Here is a 24487-nt window from a genome sequence, read left to right as displayed (position 1 = left end):
CTCTCATTCCGGGTGTTCAGGGCACAGTTTGCAAGGCCTAAATCACCACATCTTGTGGTTCAGCAGGTCTCAGAACAAAACATTCTGATTACAATGTGCTGCTGTTTAGAACACTCCAGAGAATTTTGGGAATGGGTTTTCTCCGTGCACATTAAGGAAAAATGTGTTTAAAAGACTCATTCAACAGGAGGACTCCTCCATGGATGAGGGGAAGGCATCTCTGAGAGATATTCTTTATATTTTTGAATGTTTCAAAATGAACCATGGTGCCATCAAGAAAAAAAAAATTGCACTTCAGTACTTGCTCCTTGGTAATGTACTGGCTTCACTTTTAGGGCGTCAGAGAAGCTCTAAAATTCACAAATTTAGGTACTGTGAAGGGTCAAAGACCTCCTCCTCCTCCACCTAAAAGTGTCATCTGTTCAACTTTGGCTGAAATGCAATCCTGCACTGCAGCACTTCACTGCCTGAAGTTTTGTCAGCCACTGAAAGGACTGCAGCTCCTAGGCAGGGACACCTGAGGATGCTGATAAAATAGGAGGATAAACAATTTAATGAATAAATAATTAACCTGTAATTAAAGCTTTATTAAACCAGCCTTGCATTAGACATGTGCATACTGTGACTCTTAGTGCTATTCTGAGATCTTACAGGCCTGACTCACTCCTTTTTTTTGCATTCTCTGTGTAAATCTTTGCCATGAAAAAGTTAAAAATTAGTTGCTATCAGAGAGTAGTGTCTTTTGAACTATTGTAAATTAATGCACATTTTAAACCCCAAACCCATTCTTTTCCAAATGATCATGACATATTACTCTTGTTAACTACATTTATTCCTATTTGCAAAATCTCCTTTCCTACAGAACAAATTGTTTCAGAGCTCAGCCATGTATAAATTAGTTATAGCAGTATTGCAGAGATCTAACTAAATCTGCTGCAAAAGATTAGGTTCCACAAGACCTAAATTGCTGTTTCTGCATATGCACAAGTAATTAAAAATGATTCATAGAGGCTGTGAAAATCCAAGAACCTCCCATAAATATTGTGGACATCAGAAATGGGAGAGGTAGGTTTGATGAAGTGCAGGAGATGTGGTGCTGATCTTTCACAATGAAATGATGGAGAGAAGGTCCTGACCAGTCACAGCTTCTCTGCCTCCATGGGAAAGAGAGAAAACACTTCTGCTCCTCACTGTAATTCTTCTCCTTTTCATTGTCACCAGCCTGGCTTTCTAATAAAGCCACTTTGTTACTACATTTATCCCTGAGAGTCCATTATTTAATAGGTGCACCCCAGATTGTGACAAGTGCTGGCAGTGGGTGAACTCGTATTTCAAGTGCAGAGAAAAGTTTTACAAATTTGTCCTAGCTGGTTTACAAAACACAGTTTGGTGAATTAAAGTCACTGAAAAAATATTACATTTTGAAGAGGTGAGACATCTATGGCAAAATTCATAAATTAATTTCCTCCAGACTACAAAACTTATAAAAAGATCATCTCAAGATCGCAGTTTAACCCCCTCCTTTCAGAGAGAATCCAAAATATCCTGTGCCACACACATCATTTTTGATCAGATGGGGAAAAGACTGTGTGGGGTTGAGTAGGCACTCCTGCTAATTTCTGGAATTAAAAGCACAGGGTAAGGAAATAAGAAAGTACAACTGAACGTGTGAACATCTACATCCTTTTTGTCATTTATTGGGGATCTTGACTAGTCTTGCAACAGGTGATGCTGTAGAAAACCATACTTAAAATGGGGGAAAGGGAAGAATAACAGAATAAAACACCAAAAATTAATTTATTTTTCAAGAAAACGGGAAAAAAGGAAGTAAGCTTTATGGTATTTTCAAGTTTTAATTGTGTGAAAAGCTTTAATATTTTGCCATTTTAAGAACTACTGGTTAAAAGTAGACAGCCCCTGGCAGCACTTTTTCTGAGAGCCATTAAACCCACCCCATACAAAGAAATATATCTTTAATTTCCACTTTTAAAATTTCAAAATATAAAGTTGTTGTAGTTCACCTGGTTTGTTAAACACCTTCTTTAAGGTCACCTTTCATCCTGCTTTCCTCCCTCTTTCTTTCCCCACAAAGAAAACCTGAATTTTAAATTAATATACAGAACATTTGTCTCATAACTCTTTTTTATAAAACCACTGAAATTCAAATATATTAGATAAACCTGAATGTGAATCTCAGCAGGCTTTTTGAAGGTCTCTCAGCACATTGGTTCTTACAGAAACAAATCTGCCTTGGGATAATAAGGCAAGCCTGCTTATACATTAATAAGTGCTAAAGGAAAGGAAAGCTATGGGTGATGCAGTCCCTCAAGTGCAGCTTTGTCATTATTTTATCACTGTGGCCTGTGCTGGAATTGGAGTAGGGAAATGAAATCAGCTATTTATTGGAGAGAGCTAGAGAAGATCTGAGATGCCTTTGATCATAATTGACTACAGGATTTCCTTTTCAATGTGTGAAGAAATCACAAAAATCACAAAGCAGTGGCTTTTCTTTTTTTTTTTTTTTTTTTTTGAAGGCTGTGAATGTGGTGGTTTGGATATTGAAATTAGGGGAGTTTTTTACATCATTTGTGGTGCTGTCTGATTTGCTGGTTTTTGGATTTTTTCCTGTGGAAATACTGAGGTAACAAATAAACTTCTTCAGACTGGTATTAGAATTCCATATTATCATATGGAATTTTTGTTTTTCTTATGTGGCTTAGAAACAGGTTCCCTTTTATCTTGGAACCTTTAAAAGCATTGCTGTCAGCACCTGAAACTCCATTTATTTCTCCTGGGTGGCAAACCTCTCTGCTCTGACTGAGTTTCCAGGCACCATGCTCAACAACACAGTCAACCCAATTCTTATAATTAATCACTAACAACTCATTTCCTTTGATTACATTTGTTTCTTTTGCCCAACATACCCAGAAGAGAGAGCCAGGACTACTTTGTTCAATCTGTAATGAGCACAAGCTAATCTCCATTTAATAGCATGTAACTAATGACATCTAAATGACCTCTGCTCCTTCACACCCCTGACTTTATTACATTTGTGGAATAATGACCCTCTCAATCAAACCTTTCCTCATAAGAAGATTTCAGCAGCATCACAGTTTGCATCACAGCTGCTTCCACTCCTTGAGCACAGACCAAGGAGTGGAATTGGCTGTGAGACAAACACAAGCTGCTGTGACTGTGCCCACAGCAGGGCACACTGAGCCAGTGCCTTCACCTAACACAGCACCTCTGCCAAGCCTTGATTTGCAGGAGTCCTGCAGTCCTCAGACACCTGAGCAATTTATGTCCTTCATTCTCTGAGCTGAACTGCTGAACTAACCTGTAAACTCAATTAACACCAAGGATAACTCAGTGATTTCTTCCCTGACTAGTCACTGGACAGTGGCTGAGATGAGTTGCCACCCTGGGCAATATCAGAGCTAAAAGAAGTACTCCAGTATTGGTCCAAAAAACCCAAAAAAACACAGTAGGTAAAATTTTTTAAGATGCAAGAATCTCAAAATCTTTTTCCAAAAATAATTTCTAATGTAGATCAACCTTCTCCTATTGGAGCTACACCTAATTTCATACCCTCATACTAAACTGTAATTCTGTCTCTGCCCCAGGAATTACCTGGAATAAATCTACATCTTGCTGGGAACTCTGGTGGTGCAGAGTAACATCTCACATTTCAAATAAAGCTTTGGGAAGACAGGTCTAATTTTGTCTTATCTACCATAGTTCTCCAGCATGGTGATTTTTAATAGGTTTTTTTTTTTTTTTTGGAAGATCTAAAAGTGAGTTACCTAGTTATTAAAAGCATTTTTATATCCCCAAATCCTTCAGAGCCCTTAAACCCACACATCCCTGAGGCAAACTTTATTAAGTTCACAGACTTCTGATGTCCAGCAACAACTCTATAAATCTGCAAGGCTCTAACACCTCCCAAACCTCCTTTAAAGTTCTCAGAGCCCTGAGGCAGCCCTTCCCATCACAGCATGGCCAGAGGGCATCAAGACAGGCAGGAGCAGGTGGAATATGGACCCAGGAAAAGTTCAGTGCACCAGCACAGGGAGAGGGGAGCAGGCAGAAAAGAGTCCTGGAGTTTGCAGATGCTCCAAGCATCCCTGTGCTGACAAGGAGAAGCATAACCTGTGACAAGGACACAAAACAGATTCTCTGATTCTAACCCTGGCACAAACTTGATGTGGTTTTTCCTACATCTCTGCAAGGCAGGAAGGGCTCACCCACCCTTTTCCTTACAACCAGGAAAATTACTGTTAGGTGAAAGGATGGAATTCAACCAAAAACATCACGACAATTAGGAAAATGGGATGGACTTAAAAATGTGATGCTGCTGCAGTTAGTGAGGAGGCAAAATACACAGAGGAGGAGAAAATCCCAAATGATCAACTCCATCAGAGTACAGAGAGGGAAGGGCTTCTCCTGCCTCTCACTCACAGAACACCAGAGCTTTCAAACATTTATATTTAAGGATGTTGCAAGAGATGACAGCTGAATACAAGGAATAAAGGCTGCTAAAATATATGTATCAGCTGCTAAAATATATTCATATTTATTTTTCAGCTCTTTGAGGGAACCACAAGCAAGCACACAAGCATTGAAATCAGCCAAAAATCAGTATTTCTGATTACAGCTGAATTAGTGCAAACTGCTCCAAATTTTTCTAGGTATTTCTCATCAAATGAAAACTGAAGCTGGAAAACTGATCACAGGAGAAGAGAAAATTGGTTGTTCTGCCCGTGGCTTCATCTTGGATTTGATAAACGCTCTTGTTGTCTCTTCACAGTAGATGAAAATGGAACATTTAAAAGAGAAAGACATGGAGTTTGTTAAAGAAACTCTGTCTGGATTTTCTTCATCAGGTAGAACATCCTTGATCACTAAAATAATGGCATCTTTGCATTACCCATTCTGTGATTCTGCAAATAATTCATTTTCTCTCCTTGTGTTTGACAGTTGTGACAGAAGTTCTACCAACGTAGAGTTCCTCGGCCACCAGAAATTTTTTCTTCATCACTAGCAGGAAGTAATGCCAGCTGGAAAATAAATCACCAGAAATTCCATGAGACTTCCAGGCAAAAATTATCCTACCAGAAACTCCAACATCCTGGTACAGATCACAAATATGTCTTTACAAATACACACACTTATTATGCCACGTACTTGGCCAGGGAGCAAACTTGATAGAAAATAACAGAGCTATTATTTATTTCTGCAAGAGCAGGTTTAAAAGGAGGTAAAGGAGGACACAGCTCCTTCAGAACAGAAATCCAGGACTCAACAAGGAGAAAAAGGCAGGTCAGACCTCACTTGTGGTGTCTTTTCAGGATATGAAATAAAGCAGCAGTTCATGTCACTTCAGAGGAAGCAAATGCCACAATATAGCACAGACACAATTGATGGGCTGACATAAAAAAAATAAATCCATCAACAGATAAGGTTTGTTTGACATTGAGTCTGGGGAGCTGTGTCTGATGGCTCTGGTCTAACCAGATGATGGAAATTTTATGAACTTGGACAGCAGAGGTTTTGACTTTGTGGGTAAAACTGTGCAGCAGAAATGGTTTCATTTGATTCAATTCATTGGAGTATCGATTTCCAGGGTTGATGATTTATTAAAGTAACATTTGGTACAGCTGGATCTCCCAGTAATGATGATGCTGTTAGTGACACTGAAAATAAATCACTGTAAATCTTTAAAAGAATACAAGTGCTTAGCCAACAAATTGGGTGTCCTGGATTTAGGGAGAAGCTTGGGAATTCCTGCTAAATCATATAGTGACCCTTTTTTTTTTTTTTTTTCCCCCTGTGGAACTGTTCTCCTTTTTTTGTCAACACTGGACAGAGGACAAGTTTATTTAAACATACCTGGGAGTTTATAGCCTCATTTTTTACCTAAATAGTCAACTGAACATGCAAAGTGTGAAGTACACATTTAATTTAACTTCTTCACTGCTAAACAATCCTGTGTGAAAATCAGGGAGCGATGTAGCAAACTGAACAGCTCACCACTGGTGCAAATGCTTCCCTATCTTGTGTGGAATATAATTCAATAGTTTAGAAAATCCCTGGGCACACAAAAGACAGTTTTGTGTCCATAAGTAATCTCTTGTGTGTCCACCTGGCAGGTGCCTCCAAATATTTACCTCTGAAGAGGCTGCAGCTTCACAGAGCTGGAGGATTTCCTTTCCCTGGCACTTTTTCACTGTTTCACCTGCTGACAGTAATTTTCAACACTCACCTTTGTAATTAAGGCTGCACTCAGAAGCAGGCAAGTCTTCCCATGGGGAAATGAGTGCAACCAAGATCATCAGCACTCCTCACAGCAATAATGCTGCTGCTCATCAGGCTGCTGCTGCACTGCTGCTCCATAATCACTTTTAGACTGCCTGAGATGGGATCTCCAATAGAATGGAGTCCATTCTCTGTGGGAAACAAAGGTAAAATGAATGCTCAGCAGCACTGCACATTGAGAAAATGCATTTCTACAACACTAAATTACAGGAAGTTAAGAACTTCACAAGGGGATCATGACTTTTTATTTTCCTTTTTTTTTTTTTTAATTTGCTAAGGACAACTAGTTTATCTTGCTTTGTAATTAACTTTCTTTCCAAAGCCTTATTTTTTTTTGTGTGTGTGTGAGGGAATAACCTTGGTAACCTAACCATAGGCAGTTCTGCCTGTTGACATTGCAACCCTGGTGTTCCTAAATAAAATTCTCTCAAGTATTCTGTCTGTGATCAGGCAAACCTGTAAATGAACTGCAAAACTGAGAACTAATTTGTTCCATTTAGCCACAGCCTTGACAAGAGGTGTGAAGAGCCATCTTCCCTTAAGGACCCAAAATTCCCTGCTCCATGGCTCTGTGGTGGTGCTCAAGAGGTGATCAATTAGCTAAAGCTCATTTAAAGATTCTCCACAGGGTCTCTACACTGGGTTAGACCAGAAATTGCAATGAAGGGGAGGGATCAGCAGCCTTGTAGTTCTCTTCCATATCTTCTGTCTAATGAGTCAGGGATTGATATTGCAGGATGTTAAACAAACTTTGTAGAATTATACATAAAGTCTGCCTTCTTGGAAAAGATGAAAGAGATGTAAAAAAACCCCAGTGAGTGGCCACAACTTCCCCCCATTTCTTTCTGAATTTATTCTGGGTAGGTCCTCTCAGACTGTCACTCACACAATCCCCCTTGCTTACTCAGTAAAGAAAAACAGAAGAAAAAGAAAGAAAAAAGAAGGAAAAATGAAGATGACATCTATACACCTGCAGAAAACCCATTGGTCAGCAGTTATTAGCTGTTTGGGAATTTGGAGTTTTTGATAAATCTTCAAGGCCACATCTGTAAAAATGCTCATTTTAAACTTCTGTATCATGTAGTTATCTTGGGGCTAAAAATCTGTGCTTGGCTGATTATAATATATTAGGTTCTCAATAAATTCACAAGGAAAATACCAAATTTTCTGTTAAAAAAAAAAAAAAAAAAAGAGAGGAAGGACTAGCAGAGATACCAAATCTGCAAATGAAGCTTGCTTCAATGTATAAAAAAGCTGGCCATGAATTATGTTTGTCTTAAGCCCTGTCAGCTTTGTCATGAGTTTTATAGCAGAACAGTTACAAATGGATCTTCTCTGCTAAAGGCTGTGAGCATCATCATCATTATGGATTTTATTTTATATTTTATTTTATTTTATTTTATTTTATTTTATTTTATTTTATTTTATTTTATTTTATTTTATTTTATTTTATTTTATTTTATTTTATTTCATTTTATTTTATTTCATTTTATTTTATTTTATTTTAATGTATTTCATTTTATTTTATTTTTCCCTACAGATTTACTCCTTTCATGTGCAGTGTACCTGATGATAGCAAGGTGAAGCCTTCACTGATATTTCAAGTGGGGTCATTCTCTTGTTTCTGACCTGTGTGTAAACCTCTGTGACCCCAAACCTGACACTCTCTCTTACTGAAGATGAATTTTCCTTGGTAGTGGCTTGACTGAACCTCCTGTTAGAGTAAAGGCTGACCTAGAACCATGGAGGCCTCAGAATTGGGAGAGATCATTTCTCCCCTTACCACAGGCATCATTGGAATCATGAAGAATTACAGCAGAAAAACAAGAGCAGGACAGAAACACATAAACAGATTAAAAGCAGAAGTGATTATTTTAGTAATTAAACATTTCTTAACTGAAATTACATTAAATGCAAAAGTAGCATGAAAGGTCAGGAGAGATTTTCAAAGAGTGCTCCAGAGGAAGGGAAAGGGAAAAGCAATTAAATACAAAGATAGAAGGTTATAATGCATAGAAGATTATTGCAAACAAGTGGCTGCCAGCAATAAACTGCATTGTTTTGAATGTTTAATTAATAAAATAATCTTTTTCATTAACCACTGCCACTGGGGAAGACAGATTGGAAAAAACCATGCAGGAAACACCACAGACCCATTTCCTACTTGTGTGCATTTACATATAGGTAGAAATCTGAAAATTAATTTTGTTTGTCTTCAGAACAATAGCATCAGAAGGAATATGTGGTTATTACTGACAATGCACATTCAGGTCATGTTTTCTTTTAAAAAGCCACCAAATTTGCCCACACAAATGTTTGGGTGGGCTACAGGATGCACTTTTTTCTTTGCTTTGTTGTGGATAATACTCAGAGGTAGAAAAGGCAGCTGGGGGAAGCAGCACCACTAAAAGGAAAAAACTAAATTAAATACTTTTATTTATTAAAAATGTGATCACTTTTTTTTGTGCATGTTGGACTATTGTCTGTTTTTCTTTTTTGAGGCATACCCAGTGAAGTAAATGCTTGTAAAAAGTGATGACAAACATGTTTGGTTGAGGATTTTTTGTATGTAAGGAGGTAAAAACTGTACTTGAAAAGTACATACTGATATGTGGATATTTTTGAATTTCATAAAAGATGGATATTTTTGATATCAGTTTTCTATAATTGTAGACTCTGTAATTTTCATGCATTGACAGCTTCTGTGGATACAGGAGGTTGCACAAGCTGACAGTTAGGGCAAGCATTTATGATTATTTTTGCTTGATCTTTGGACCTATGAAACATTTGTGAGTGCTCGTGTATTTTGATTACAAATGCATGACTTAGTTTTGTTTGTTTAAAGATGTTTCATAAAACACTTGTAATGGTTATTGTTCATTTATTTGCCTTTGCATTTCTTTTTGCTAAGAATCCTGGAAGTGAAGAATGTGCTTTAATATGTGATGTAAAGTATTTGTTATTATTTTGTTGCAAAAATTCCAGCACTTAAAAATTCCAATTCTGAAGCAGGGTTGGTTAGAGCCTGTTTTCAATAGTGCCTTTTAATTGTGGGTTCAGTCTCTGTATGGGCATAAGAGGGCATACCCACATAAGAAGTGGGTTTGGTAATGTTGGTGGGGTCCCTTCCAGACCAGAATATTCACAAGGAGGTGATCCTGACTTCAGGTGAATAACAGCCTCCTTTATCCCCTTGACAAGAATAGAGATTGAAGGTGTTTGCTTTCCTCTTCTAAGAGCAGGACATTCAGCAAAGCACAGAAGGCGGAAGGAGCTGGGTGTAGGGCCAGTGTGTAAAATTCAGCCTCTCTCTCTGTGCTCCCTGCTCATGAATGTTTTGCTGTGCCAAAAATCTCCCCTTCTGCCTTCAGCATCAGCCCATGAGCAAAGCTGAGCTGCTCAGAGCTCTGACACCACCTGTGATTAAAGCAAGGCCTTGATCAAAAGCAGTTTTTTAACTCCCAGCTCACTGCTCTCTGCAAGGCAGTGACTTTGTCAAACTGTACCAATCAAAAACCCCACTGGATGTTGTAAATAAAAACACTTTAAACAACAACAACAACAATAAGGAAGAAAAAGATCTTTGATCAGGCTGCAGTTAATTGATTAAAATGTCCATTTCATTGTCCTTTCATGTCTAAGCTACAATAAACAACATGAGAGAGCAGAACTCGGCGTGCAGTAGAAAAAAGGAGGCCATGAAGGAAAGCCTGGCAAGTAAACAAAGATTAAAAAGAAAGGGAAAAAATAGATTATACAGAATAAATACAGAAACCTGCTGTGCTCATGCCCAGAAGCTTAACCCAATTCTCCAGCTATGCCACTGAAAGGCAGGGGAATTAAAAACCATCAGCAAATCACGGACTCATATTTGCATTTATTTTCCTCACTGTAACCACAGGAAACCTTTCCTACCAAACCCACAATGTGATTTGTGCAAAACTAACCTCATATAATGCTTCCAGTATGAAATGGATTAAGTACTGGGGAAGAATATTGACTTTCATTCTAGGGAAATCTGAAAAAAATCCTCGTCTTTGGTTAACAAATAAACCAGGTTTCCCACTCTGATGAAAGTGGAATTGCTATAGTTGCAATTTCTCTCTCATCTGAGAGCTATCAGGATGGCACCCAAGTTCCAGATGTTCTCAAAGACACTCAGGTATTTAAACATCAGCAGGGGCCACTGAAACACTTGAGGATGCTCACAAGTAACCAGTTTACAGGCTCCTTCTCTGTGCAGAGGAAGAGCCACCCAATCCCTCCTCCTCCTCTCTGGCCACTCAGCACAATGATGCTTCAACCTCTTTGAATCTTCTCTCTGGAGAGCCAAGGCTCCCTCTGTGATTCAAATAGAAAACCTAGAGACACCTGTCTCACAAAAGCCCATCATTTTTATTTGTCTCTCTCAGCCTTTCTATTAAGAAGAGATCACAACTTCATTAAACAATTATGTTCAATGCTGGGCATGACATTTGCAAATGGATAAAATAAAGTGAAAGAATATTCTAGAGTTTGCATTTTTACTTTTCCCTAAAGAACATCAATGAGCAAAAGATACTCAAATAAAATGTTTTAAAACTTGAATTTTATATGTCAAGGCATGCAAATCAATACACACTGACAGACAAAGCAATTGGGAGGTGAGGCAAGTGAATTGTGCCTCTCACGTTGCACCTTGGTTGAGTTTTATTAAAGCATAAAAAAATTACTCCAGAGATCCTGTTTTATCTTGCTGAGCTAAAAAACTTGTGAATACAGTGGTTTGAAATGAAAGTAAAGATATTTTTTCATAAAATCAGTTGAATTGCTGTCACTTCTATCTTTACCACTTCTGCAGTGACTGATGCTTTGCAGCCCAAACATCCACCCCCAGTGCCAAGCTTGAGCTCTCTTTTTTTCTCATTTAAAGCCCAAATGCACATCCCCAGTCACTTGGATTTGGGGATTATTGCCTCTTGCTTGCAGTGCTTGATGTGTGAGCTGTGTATGAGCGACTGGCTCCCTTCTCTGAAAAACATGAAAACATCACTCTGCAAACACTCAGAGCTGCCCAATATCCCACCTGAGTCACATTGGGCTTAAAATATAAAGCACTGATCCTGCCAGCACTTATTGCTGCTTGGGAAAAAGTGACTGCCATGAATAAAAGCCCCAGAGAAATCTACCCAGAGTGTCAGCACTCCTAGCACTAAATTGAATTATTAAGCAGTATTGGTGTAAAGATTGCACATTCAGATGTTTAACAGGTGCAAAATCTTCTGACATAACATGGCAATTTGCCTGAAGTATTCCACAATTTCCATTTCTTCTCTGTAACAGTGCAAACAACTCCTCCACCTTGGAAAGGCAAACAAACAGCTGGGTACAACATATTTACCAGAAGACCACTAAAAGCACTTCTGTTCAAATAAACAGAATTGCAGCAGCAAACCTCGAGATTATATGGACTTTTATGGAGTTTTTATGGATCCATTAGCTTGAATAGCTGCTGAATTTTTGAACTAGAATAACAGATTTGCATATATTGCCTCAAATTTGCACCTTGCAAGGTCTGTTTCCTAATTTTGAATGATGAAGGCAGCAATGTAATAGCAGAGTGTGCCTGAATAGTGCATTATATGAACTGTAATACTTTTTATTCTCTCTAATTTATTAATGTGCCATACTTCAAACAGCAGGGCCTTTTTCAATCATCTCATTGAAGTGTCAAAGATGCTTAGTACAAACATTTCCAAGATATTAGTTATTAGACTGTTCATGCATTTTATTTTAGCAAATAGTGAAATCATTCATTTCAATTTAATTTTAGTGTTCAATTCACACAGAACATTTTCACATAGTTCTCAAATCTACTAATATTAGTCAGACTTAATCTTCTGGTTGGAAAGAGCAAGATTACAAAACTTCATTCCCACAAGTAATGGAAGCAACTTCACTTAAATGAAATCACTGCAGAATAATTTTCATTTAATTTTTTAAAATTAATAAAATGCACAGCACTCCTCTCCTCTTGCAGCACAAAAAAGTGTAAAGAAGGATAAGTTTTCACCTAAGCACAGTCAAACACTGATAAAAATTCTGGATTTTTGGGGATGAAAATGAAGACAAATCAGCAGTTTTTCCAAAATATCAAATAGGACCTCCTCTTAACTACTTGTTCTGTGGAACCTTCTTGAATACAAACAACCTAGAATAGCTTTATCAATACAAATGGGTATTTCCTTTGCTGCAGAAGAGTAGTTTTTTTAAATTACCAAGCTATGTATATAAATAACCAGGGAGAAAAACAAGACAAAAAAAAAAAAAACTGAGACAAACACAAGTAAATTGCCAGATAATCGTTAAAGATTTCACTTTAGCTAAACTACTGGTACTGATCTTAATTATCCAAATAGCTCCATTAAACAAATGAGATGTCTGGGAACCACACAGGAATATGTGTTCTGATTTTGCTCTCCAAATTGTTTGATTAATATGCTACAAAGCTAATTAATCTTAAGGGAAAGCATAAGAATTGTGCCTCATATTGCACAGGTTATCTGTTGTTAACTAGTAATACACCCAAATGAACTTTTAATCTAAAGAATGCATTCATTATTCATATGTGCTCTATTTTATATTGCATTTTAGGACTGCCTAAATATTGGTGATCTTTCTCTTAAACCCAACTATTTATAGCATAAATTTGAAGATTCTAAAATACCTCAGAGAAGTGTAGACAGATTTGCAAAATTCTACTTCAGGAAAATTTGTAATGTTGTTAGGAAGTACAGAACTTAAAACTACAACACTCAGGTTGTGGGACTGGAATTTTCCAAACAGCAAAATTCTCTTGTGATTTTTTAACCCCTAAAGCAAAGACATTTCTACCTTTGGACACACTGTAAACCCTGGGGATGACACCTAAGAGGAAAATTCTTTCCTCTTTCTTGATGAGTTGAGCAGACAGCCTGCATGAGAAGAAAAAGGAAACAGGACACTTGAAGGAACTTTAAAAAGCAGAGATATTACAAAACTTCATGGAATCATCTTAGAGTGTCCTGGGTTGGAAGGGACCCTAAAGATCATCCAGTTCCAATCCCTCTGCCATGGGCAGGGACACCTCTCACTGGACCAGGTTGAAAAAGAAAGTCTGTCATAAACTGTGAGAAAAAGCACTACAAAGTAGCTTTAATATTCTCTACTCTGATGAAAATTTTGACTTTGTATGATTGACAGAAAAGTGAATTTACTGATTGTAATCATCAGCATTAATACATATGCTACATGTGATAATATTTATATCAACTTGTGTCATCATTCTACTACTTAGGGAACATTTTGCTTGCTGGCTGTTCAGTGCAAGGAGGTGTAAGGACTAATTAGCCCTGTGAAAATGCACATTCTGCTAACTTTGTTTTTCAGTCTGGGAAGTTCCTCATGGACACTTGCTCCACTTAGTGTGAAAGTAAAATATGTGCTGAGCTTAAGGGCTAAAGATTTAGAAACTCTGCATTTCCAAAAGGAGGTCTATTAAAAAAAAAATAAGTCATGGTCTTTCTTCAAAGATACATTGAGCTGAATTGTATGTGAAATACTTGAAGAAATAAAGCAAAGAAATGATATCATCTAGGTAGATTATCTAGGTGTTCCAGCTACTGATGAGATTTAAAGCATCTTTTTGGCTAGCAGACAATTACAGACTGCCACATTCAAAAGCTTACATGCAATTTGTCATATTCCTGTCTGAGGGATGTTTTAACTGCCTGTGTGTGACAATAGTGAGAAAAACAGCAGATGGGATCAGAGCACTGGTTTACTGAGCCAACTAAACACACTTGTGGGAGAAAAACATCAGAAACCATGCTAATAAAAATTTATTTTCTGTAATCACAAAATAACACCTGACATTATGTGCCCCTGTCTTTTAGTACTTTGAGAAGATTTCCTACTCCATTTTGTTTTCTCTCTAATCTACATTCGCCTGCTGAAAAAAAATCCCAAACAAATCAAAAAAGCAGTTTAATGCCTCATGTTTTAACAAAAGATTTTAGACTACAATTTTCTCTCTTTTAGAGCTTTGTATGGCTCCAGGAACATACTATCAAGATAACAGGTAAAGATTTTTCTTTTGTAAAACACACCTTTTCAATTACAGAAATTAATCCCAGAGTTTATCAATTAGATTTGTGTGCACATACAGAAACTCATTTTCAAGCAAAATATTTGCCTTTTATTTTTTTCCAATTTTCATAATAATAAGAGTTCCCAGATGATAAGGAAAAGCTGTTGCAATAACAAAGCACACAAGCAGAATATATTAAAGCAGGAGATGTTTCTTTTGATGGTAAATTCCTTTTTTTACATTAATATCTATGCTTTTGCTGAAGTCACTTGGTCTGTTCAGCCTGGAGAGGAGGAGACTGAGGGGAGACCTCAGCACAGTGAGGAAGAGGAGGGGTAGGCACTGAACTCTGCTCTCTGCTGACCATGATTTTGGATATTTTATCTTTTCAACTAGGATTAACCAAAGCTTCAGTGAAGAATGAAGAGAAGAATCTGTAAAAGAGCTAACAAATATAACAAGAGTGAAATGCTAGAAAGATGAAGGGAAAAACTCAAAAAGTTGAGTGAATCAGCACTTCAAGTGGAAAGGCTGAAAAACGAGACATCTCTGATATATTTGGAAGCCTCAAAATCATTGAAGTTACTTTGTCAATGATGAAAATAGAAGCAAAGCTGCCTCTTGTAATGAAGGCCAGCATGCATGAAAGCAGACAGAGCCTCATCCTACAAAAATCCTTTAAATGTGGGGTGAAAAAGAGTGTTCTGGGAGGGAGGAGGAGGAAATGCTCACAACGAGACCTGTTTGGGACAGAAATGGGCAGATGAGGAAACTGTAGGGAGGAAAGGAGGGTTGAAGTGTAGACTGGGCATAAAAGAGGGAAAATTATGGATAAAGGAATAAAGACAGATATGAGAATGTCAAAAAAGGGAGGGGAATTCAGAGTATAAGAGGGCATTTCTAAACATGACTAGATGCCCAAATTGAGACATTTGCAAAAGGAAAAAGCAATGCTGAAGTCCAGCTAGGAGAAAGGAAGTGATGTTTTCTATGGAGCAGTTAAAATTGCATTCTTATGTTCACTGTAGCTCCAGTTCTCCATCAGCTGAGTGCATGATCAGACTGAGGTGGGAGCTTTGGGAAAATCATGGAACATGTCAAAACAAAGTTTGTGGTTTTCAGGTCTTACAGCTCCATCAAATGATTTTCATTCTTGTTTTGAAAAGGAATTCTGGATTTTTTTTCAGACAAGCAAAAAAAAAAAAAAAAAAGGCAATTGGAGATCCTCTCTCATTCTGACCTTGGAATTCCTTGGAATGACCAAGGAATGAAAAAATAACTTGAGCCGAAGTCATAGAGGAACAGACTAGGGACATGAGGGAAAAGAATTAAATTAGAAGTAGAAGTTAAACTAAAGTTAGCATCTGTCAGCCAGCAAGTCTTTGGCTCTGTCAGACTCTGTAATTTTCATTCCACAGAGGTCGACAGCAGAAAAATGGCACCTGACTGAGGTGAAATGTTTAGTTCTGAGAACATCTCCTGACAATAATACAGATTTCCATTAGTTTCATACTGCAGCACAAATATCTTAGTGCTTTTTCATGGAAAGCTTCACTTTGATAACCCTGGCTGCTGCTGGCCAGAATGGTGTGCAAAAAAATCTCCCTGCCTGGAGGAAAAAACTGGGAAGAAATTTTCATGTTGTGTGGATGTGAAAATAATGATCTTGTTTTGAAACCTCCTCAAGACATAAGGCAGCATCTGCCAGTAAAATAGGTGTTTTATGGTCAGAAACTTTTTTTTTTGTTTGCTAAAAAAGTAGCAAAAGGTAACTTGGAGAAATATCTGCCCAGATGATTTTGTGCTGGGTGGGAAATACAATAAAATAACACTGACCCCTGTGGTATTGAGTTAAGCTGTTCTCCAGAGAGGCAGGTCTGTGACAATGGCATGATAAATATACATATTGGCACTTTAACCCATCAGAATGAATACAGAATAACCTATTTATATGTCTAGTGCATTTGTCAGCAGAACAATGAAAGAGTTGTTCTGTCTTCAAAAAAGTCATCTCCAAGTTTTGTGCTCAGCCCATAAACACTGCCCTTTAGGCTGATTAACCCAGTTTGATTTGGGTTTATGAGCTCACCAAAGAGAAATCTCTTGAGGGAAGTTGTTTTAAAAACTCTCCTTCCAGAACAGGTTCATTTTAATGAAGAGATTGAAGAGGACACCAAGAGCAAAACTGGCTCTTGTCAGGGTACAGTTTCCCATTCTGTGTGATTCTGTGATTTTCCTGAAGAAGGGAGAGATGGAGAGTGAGAAAGGTGTTGGGATGGAGAACAGCCATCTTCCAGCTGTTATCCCTGCTGGATTGACAGATTAAATGGAAATTAATGTAACATGTTTCTTCCATCAAAGCACTTTTCCCATTGCTATCCCCTAATGTGAGTAGCACCTCAATTTTTTAAAAAACTTGGGTTTTGATGGGCAATGTTACCTAATTACCACAAAATTTATTCCAGAACTCCTAAATCTAGGAAAAGTGGAGGTGATAGCTAATTTGAGAGATGTTTAGGCAGACAGGTGATGCACCATGAGTGCATTGAGCTGTGTGGAATCCTCCATCCAACCAGCTACACAATTGCACTAAACAGATATCACAGAAGATATCTGGCAGCAAGTAAATAATTAGAACCTAAACCCACCAGTACTATGAGGCTCAGAGCTATCCTTGGAGAATGAAATTCTGTTTGGTGGAAATCTGCAGGCTGGAAAGAGCCTGGCAGACTTCAAGGCAGATGAAATAGCATTATTGCTCCCTATTTCTCAAATGATAGAGGTGATTGTAGATCAAAACTTGTTTCACTGACTTCAGGGCAGTGTCTGTGAACTGGCACTGGGCTTTGTTTCAGGGGCCTGGAGAAAAAGCTAAATAATTTACTGAAGATCCCTGCTTCTTTCTTTCATATGTATTTTTGTCTCTCAGTTTCTGCTGGTAGCAATACCCTTGCTCCTGGCTAACTGTGCTGTGTATCACCAAATTCACATCACCTATGACAGAAAATGTAGCTCTCCTCTTTTTCCCAGACTGACCAGAAGCCTTTTTTCTTACCTGTCATTAAAAACAACTGTAAAAAACACCAACCAAATAAAAAAACACCAAAAACTCAACCTCTCTAACTTTGCAATTACATCTTACACATAGCTGGAAATGTGAGACCCTTTTGTAAAGTAAAATCTCTCAAAACGCAGGCATGTAATTTACCCTTGGAAAAGTCAAATTCTGTTCAATATGAATCAGGAAAGAAAAAAAACAAATCTAAAACTTGATCTCCTGATTTGTGAGCAATAGTGGAACATATTTTTAGAGTGTTTAAGGAGAAATTTGTACTTTGCTTCACTAGAGCTACAAATGTTGGATCAGTTTCAAAACTTAGCTAGCAACAAAAACTGATTAAGATATATCTGAAAGAGTTTATGAAATAGTATTGTAAGAAAAATTACAGCAGAGACAAAAGGAGAAGACATGCAGGAACTGGAGCTATTGTTTTTAAAGAAAAGTGAAGAAAAATAGCTTTTAACTTTCCAAAGGACTGAAAATGAGCAAAGTAGCTATTGTGTATGACAGGGAAATAAAAAGAAAATTTATGAAGATGTAAAGGTGGACCACAGCTGCAGTCAGTAGAGAAAATTCAGTTCAATTCACACACTTCAGATGCAAGGAAAAATTTCTCTCTTCACTTAGAGCTGTGATCTTTATTAGTGTTTTTCTGGTGAAGTATGCAGCCTTTACCTGTATTGTGGGGTGATTTTCCCACACCCTGGCAAACAAGTGCTGCAGGACAGAGCAGCTGATGCAAACCTGAGACCTGTGCAGCCATGGGATCTGTGGAGAACTCTGGCAGCAGGGAAAGGGGCAGACAGCACAAGTAATACTTGCTGACAGAACTGAAGGAAACAGATCCAGGTGGGTTTTGATAACATTAAAAAAAACCCCAAAAAAAGCAATAATCCAGAAATGAATCTATCAAATGAGTTCTCCACTCCTTATGGAGTTCTGGAGCTCTGCTGAAGTGTTACAGATCCTTGAATGAGCCAAATAATTCACTTGCAGACAAATATTAATGGGAATAAAAGAGAAGCTTTTCTCCCTGCCTTTTGTGTCCGTTGAACATTGATCTTTAACCTGCAACAAGCAAAACCTATCAAAGCTCCTGCAATTTTTCCTGCAGCAATCAGGGGGAATGAAGGGTCAATGCATTATGGGTCATGTCCTGGCAGTCCCAAGCCCTGCTGAGAGATTGATGGTATTGAACCCACACCCCAGAAAGGCAACCAGGCAGCTCCCAACAGCTTCCTCCTAAATAATTATCTTTTCAGACACTTGCATGTTCCCTCCATGGAAAATAGGTGGTTTTTTATTACCACTCTTTTATTGTAGGGACATCCAAGGTGGAAGGGATTTTGACAGAGCTGCAATTCAGTCTTTGGTTACTAAGGTGCTGAATACTCAGCTGAAGGGATGTTGCTGTTAGTGTCAGAGCCACTAAGAGAAAAAGGCACATACATGGAGAGCACACAAAATTAAAAAAGCTATTTATGTATATATATGCATATATATATATATATATATATATATATATATATAAAAATATAGTCATTACTGTTCTGTTCTATGTAACCCACACATTCCCTGGTCTCACATTCCTTTTCCATGGTATCCTGCTGTATCTGGTTAGATTCTCACCTTTCATTGAAAAGATGGATTGTCACACTTTTTGTGTCATTTACAAAGTTGAAACAGACCCAGCAGGTACAAATATGTCCCAATAAATATCACACCTAAAAGACTCTTCAACTTTATAGGGTTGAATGGACTAGAAGTGGAATTAATTTTTTTTTTTTTTTTGCAAATGCATCCCAAAAATGTTCCAGTCTTAAGTCAATAATGACAAAGTCCTTCCAAATTTTGCATGGCACCATAGCATTTATTTGGAAAAAACCTTTGAAAATAAGATGATGAATGTTTTTCTTGTCTGTTTGGACAAATTAAAGTGCAAATATTTGAATTGGTGAGTCACTTGCTCTCACTTAACATTTTCAAACCTACAGATGATCCAACTATAATTGAAAACATGAAGCAATAAAACAAACTTTTTCGAACTTATTACTTAATTTTGTCAAAGCCTGACTGTATTCTTGTTCCTTTTGTTTGGTGAAAGGATCCTGCAAGCATACTAAAGAATTTCCCATTTCTTGACCCTGTGCAAGTAAGTGAAATCTCTACCAAACAGTTACAAAATTGATGCTGTTCCTTGTAAAGTTTTTCCAGCAGAGCAGGTAAAGAATTTATGAGTACCTCAATAATTAGGGTTATAAAGTACATTATAATTTCATCTATTTTCTCTGTCTTGAATGGATTTTTCCTTGCTCTTTGCAGTTCCCACACAGTTTTTTGATTAATTTCTGTCATGAAAACTACAGCTGTGATGGTTCTGCGAACAGAACCCTGACTGCTGCACTTGCATACTTTGCACATATTTCCTTAGTAAAAAGCCTCTCAAGTAAAAAAAAAAAAACAAAACAGAATGATGAATGAATTCTGAAGTTCCTACAGCTTCAGTATGTTCCTTTATTTTCCACTTTCCCTGAAGCTAAGCTTCTAAATTTTGTCCTCAATATTTTCTTTATTCCATTTTTTAAAGATACTTACTATGTTTCACATTTTATATATCTGCAGTCTCCTTTCAAAGAAGGGACCCTTTTTTAAAAGGCACACATATGCTGAGCTTCTTTTTGTGTAATTCTCTTATGAAATGGAAAAATATTGATCAGCATAATTTCATGCAATTCCTCAAAATGATAAGAATCTGCTGAGAACTCTTAAGCACTGAAAATCTACGTGTCCTGTGCTCCTAAGGAGTCAGCTCTGCATGACCTGGGAGCCCAAAATTTCCAAGGCTCATTTACCTGAAATCTCCTAGCTTCATTTGCAAGGTGATATTCTGCACCTGTGAAGATACAGGCTGCTCTCTGCATTTCTTGTGTGAGTCCCTCTTGGGTGATGAATTCCTGCTCTGAGTTGTGTTTTAGAATCATTCTGCAAGATTCACTTTTGGCAGAGATGTATTAGGGATGATTTTAGGGAGCTCAATGCTTCCTAATTTTTACTTGGGAGGCAAAATCTGCCTGCTCTACACACAGAAAACCAAAGTCCTCCTCTGGCTGGGACTCATCCTGTCACTGCCAGAGACCTGGGATATTTACAGGATGCTGATGGAAAGACCCTCTTGAGCATGATGATGTGCAAAGAGAATCAGTCAAAGGACACTGTACCATAAACATTTGCTCCTCTTTCTTCCATTGCTCCACATCCACTTCCTCCCCATCAATATTTTCCTGCAAAAGATTTATCCAGGCTGACTGAGGAAAAATCTGGTGGGAGCTGCTCATTCTGGACCCTTCCACCACTGGAAAAGAATGAGGAGTGTCTTCACTGTCACCTCCCATTGCCATGCCCAGATGATCAGCTTAGGTCAGAACATTTTCAAGGGTGCTAAAGTCAGTGACATTGATGTGCAAAAGAATGTAATATTCCTATCTTTTTCATATTTCCCCTCCTACATCTGTGCTACAACGAGCAAATTCAGAGGTCAGAATTCATCTTTTGCAAAATGCTGTGGAGCAAAGCAAGTCCCTCCTGATGGGACTTTCAGCAAAATGTGGAAGTGCAGGTGAGGCACACAGGAAAGAAGGAATTTGCAGTTCTGGAAAGAAGGAATTTGCAGCTCTGAGGTTTCCTGCATCATGTAACCAGCTCATGCAGACACCTACTAAACCAGGGGTGAAAAAGAAGGATGTAAACCATAATTACAGGCAAGAGTCAATCAGCTTTGAAGAAATGCTGGGACATGAATTACAGTTGGCCAGAAACTGTGAGCTAAGCCTCTTTCTACCACAGCCATTTACAACGTGTAAAAGGCCTGCTGAAAAAAATCAATAGATAACTGTAGCATTTATCAAGTTCATATAGATTTGTGTTGTTCCTGCCTAATTTGGATGGCCTCACCAAGGAGATGTTCACAAGTGGGGTATCAAAACAGCACCAGGGAGGCAATTTTCTCATTTTGCTTCATCCTGTTGGTGTTCTATTGAGGAATAAGATCTGATGTTAACTTCAGATTGTTTGAAAAGAGATTGTTATTGATCAGAGATGCACAGCTGTGCATGTCAGAGTGCTGTGTAAGACTTTCCATATATGAATCCTCAATGTGGCTTTTCCTCGTCTATTTAATTCTTTGTGCCAATGCTTTATTGCTTTTTCCAATTACACACACACACACACACAAAGCTAATTTAAATTATAAGCAAGAAATAACATTTGAAATATGCAATGGAGTTTGTTTACATTCTGCTTTTATCTTGGGGGTACTGTTTTTGCTGATGGGAAAAGAGAAAGCCAACAGAAGAGCTAAGAAATTAAATAAAAACCTGAACTAATGTTTCCAAGGGGCAGCCTGAGATCAAAATTGTTTAAATTGCAATCTACCTTAAATTAAAGAAAAAAAACAAATTAAAAAATTCATTTAAACCTTTTTTTTAGTGCCTACAGTGCTTGCAAAGTCAAATTTTACAGCAGTCATCTTGCATGAGATACAGGCAGTGAGAATTCTTTTACTGCAAGACTCCACAAAATACAAAGCAATCTGTGACCCAAATATTGTTTTACAATTTCTTAACACAGGATAAAAGATTAAATGGAAAAGGAATTTAATTTTCTGAAGATTCCTCCATCACCTCACCATCTCAGCTTCTTCTTCCCTGCTTTCTGCTCTGAATATTTTGAAGATAGAAAACAGAGATCCAGAAAAAAATTGCAGTAGTGAAAGGAGGCAGAATTAAGACATTATTTGCAAGAAACATAAAGAATATTGTGACTAAAAGGTGCAGCTTCTTTTTCCTTTTAGTGACTTGAAGACAAAACTAAAGCACTCTACACAACAAAAAAAGTCCCACGAGCACATTTTCAGGATGGGGCTTGCACAGAACCTCAGAGATGCTGAAATTGTGACATTTACTGGTGTAGGAATTCCAGCTAATGATCTGCCTCCCAGGGCTTGTTAAGATTATCTTCCTTGCTCTTGTTATACTCACTTGAGTAGTCATTTTGTATTTTTTTCCCCCCATTTGGAGTTAAGAAGCCCTACTTAGCCAAGTAGGTCTTTATAGAAGCTGCTCTGCCATGTAATCAAAGAATCTTACAAAAGGCTGCTCTTCTAGAAACACCCAATTAGCTCCATTTGCAATATTGCCTTTCTACACCCTTCTCCAAAAACCTAAAAGCAAGTGGTTAAAGGAGAAACAATGAACCTCATGCTGGGTGCCCTGCTGGTGGTAGTCATTGTTTAATTAGTCCAGAGGCAATTTAATTCATAAACAGGCTTAAATAGATACTAGGAATAAATTAATCCTTTAACTGATTTGGCAAATACTATGTGATATCAAAGTATAAATGTGGAAGAGGTTTAAGAAGCTTTTTTTTTTCTATTTTAACATTGAAATATTTTTAATAAATAGGGGTAGACTGGGGGTATGGATGGATGGATGGATGTGCAAATTCTCCTTTAGAACAGGTTCTAGAGCAAGGTGGACTCCAAAATTCAGTGCATCACCAGGAATGCTGAAGATGCAATTTAGATCTTCTCCAAGTTGTATTGCTGCTTGTGACTCTCCCTGGGAAACTGAACTCACTGTCCAGTCCCCCTTGTAGCAATTTCTCCCAGCAATTTCTCCCAAGCAACAAACCCTCTGGAATTTGTGAAAACAGCTGAGGATTGCTGAAATTCCATAGGAAACCCTAATTCCAATTTACTCAGGGCTGACAAGGCCCAGCCCAGTCTGTGTGTGCCCATGAAAGTTGCAGGTGCACAGGAGAACAGCACCAGTGTGAAGTTTGTCACAAAAACCTTACATCACATCCATTTTTTGGCTTTGCATGGAAGCACCTTTCTGCCTCACCACCTCCACCATCCCCTCACAAAAAATGTTCTGGAACAGCAGCAGAGCTCCTGTTCTGAATGAGAAAAAGATTTCAGATCTACCAGTAGGGCACAAATGAGGCTTCCTTGCTCCCTTCTGTTCTGCTGTGATGCAGAAAATTCAGTGGCTTTTGTTTCCACTTTGTTTGAATGTGCTGCAGTGCATTTTGATGCAAATGACTGAGCTAAAAATGAGTATAACTAGACCCAGCCTGTCTCTCTCTACTTCTATTTCTCTTTGTCAGCTGTGCCTTAAAAGAGCAAGCACATTTCAAGGTACCTTCACAGCCCTCCCTCCCCCAGTGAACCACACAACTACTCAAAATATCCCTTGTAGGCACTGTGGCTGGTTTGGATAGGAGATGTTTCCTCTCCCACTTCTTTCAATTCACAAAGGTTTTTAATTAATCTCTTCCATTCAGTTCTCATGAGAAGAAAGCTATTACAATGGCTAAGGTTAAAATTACATGTTTCTTTTAACAACAAGAGCCTTCCCAGCTTCTTAGTCTTATTTTGAGGGATTCAGAGTTCTAAGTTTCTGAAAGAAACACTCCCTCCTTTTCCTCTCTGTTCTCTTTTCTGTTGAAAAAGTGAGGTAAAATATTGGTATCTTTTGGATACAAAAAACAGGCAAAAGCTAAAAGAACCAGGATTAAACAAAAAGCTATGAATCAAACAAAATAATTTTCAGACTTTTAAAACTTTGATTGCTTTTTAATAATTGAAATTATGTGGTTATCATCTCTGATTATGAATGTTTCTAAACATAAATCCAAGTTCAAGATAAGCACAATATTTACCCAGCTGTTATCTGTTCCTGATCATCTCCTCTTTACTTTTCCTCTTTCTGCCAAATAGACCAGACCTGGTGTTGCCACTGTGAGAAGAGAGTTTCATGGAAGCACAGCTTTTACATTCTGCATTATTTGGTTAATACAATTTTAGCATCAACCAATTTTTACATGTTTATATTCTACAATGTCCAGGGACCTGAGATGATTTCTATAAAATATTACTCAGACCTCAGGAAAAAAGAAAACAGACATCAACAAAAGCCTATAAACACTTAATACCTTGCAGATGA

At 37.8% G+C, this 24487-nt stretch overlaps 1 long non-coding RNA gene across 2 annotated transcripts in view; it reads right to left on the bottom strand.

Moving 5' to 3' along the window:
* Positions 1-2520: 2520 nt before the first annotated feature.
* The window catches only part of LOC132324235 (uncharacterized), a 50350-nt gene continuing 28383 nt past the window's right edge, over positions 2521-24487 (bottom strand). For both annotated transcript variants that reach the window (XR_009485540.1, XR_009485541.1), the window contains 2 exons: positions 6263-6446; positions 2521-5057 (listed from right to left, as the gene is read on the bottom strand). This is a non-coding gene — a long non-coding RNA (uncharacterized LOC132324235). The remainder of the gene's footprint in view (positions 5058-6262; positions 6447-24487) is intronic.

The sequence above is a fragment of the Haemorhous mexicanus genome, chromosome 2 (genome assembly GCF_027477595.1).
Source record: "Haemorhous mexicanus isolate bHaeMex1 chromosome 2, bHaeMex1.pri, whole genome shotgun sequence".
Taxonomy (NCBI): Eukaryota; Metazoa; Chordata; class Aves; order Passeriformes; family Fringillidae; genus Haemorhous; species Haemorhous mexicanus.
The sequence above is the reverse complement of the archived record's forward strand: the minus strand, read 5'-3'. Positions and strand labels throughout refer to the sequence as shown.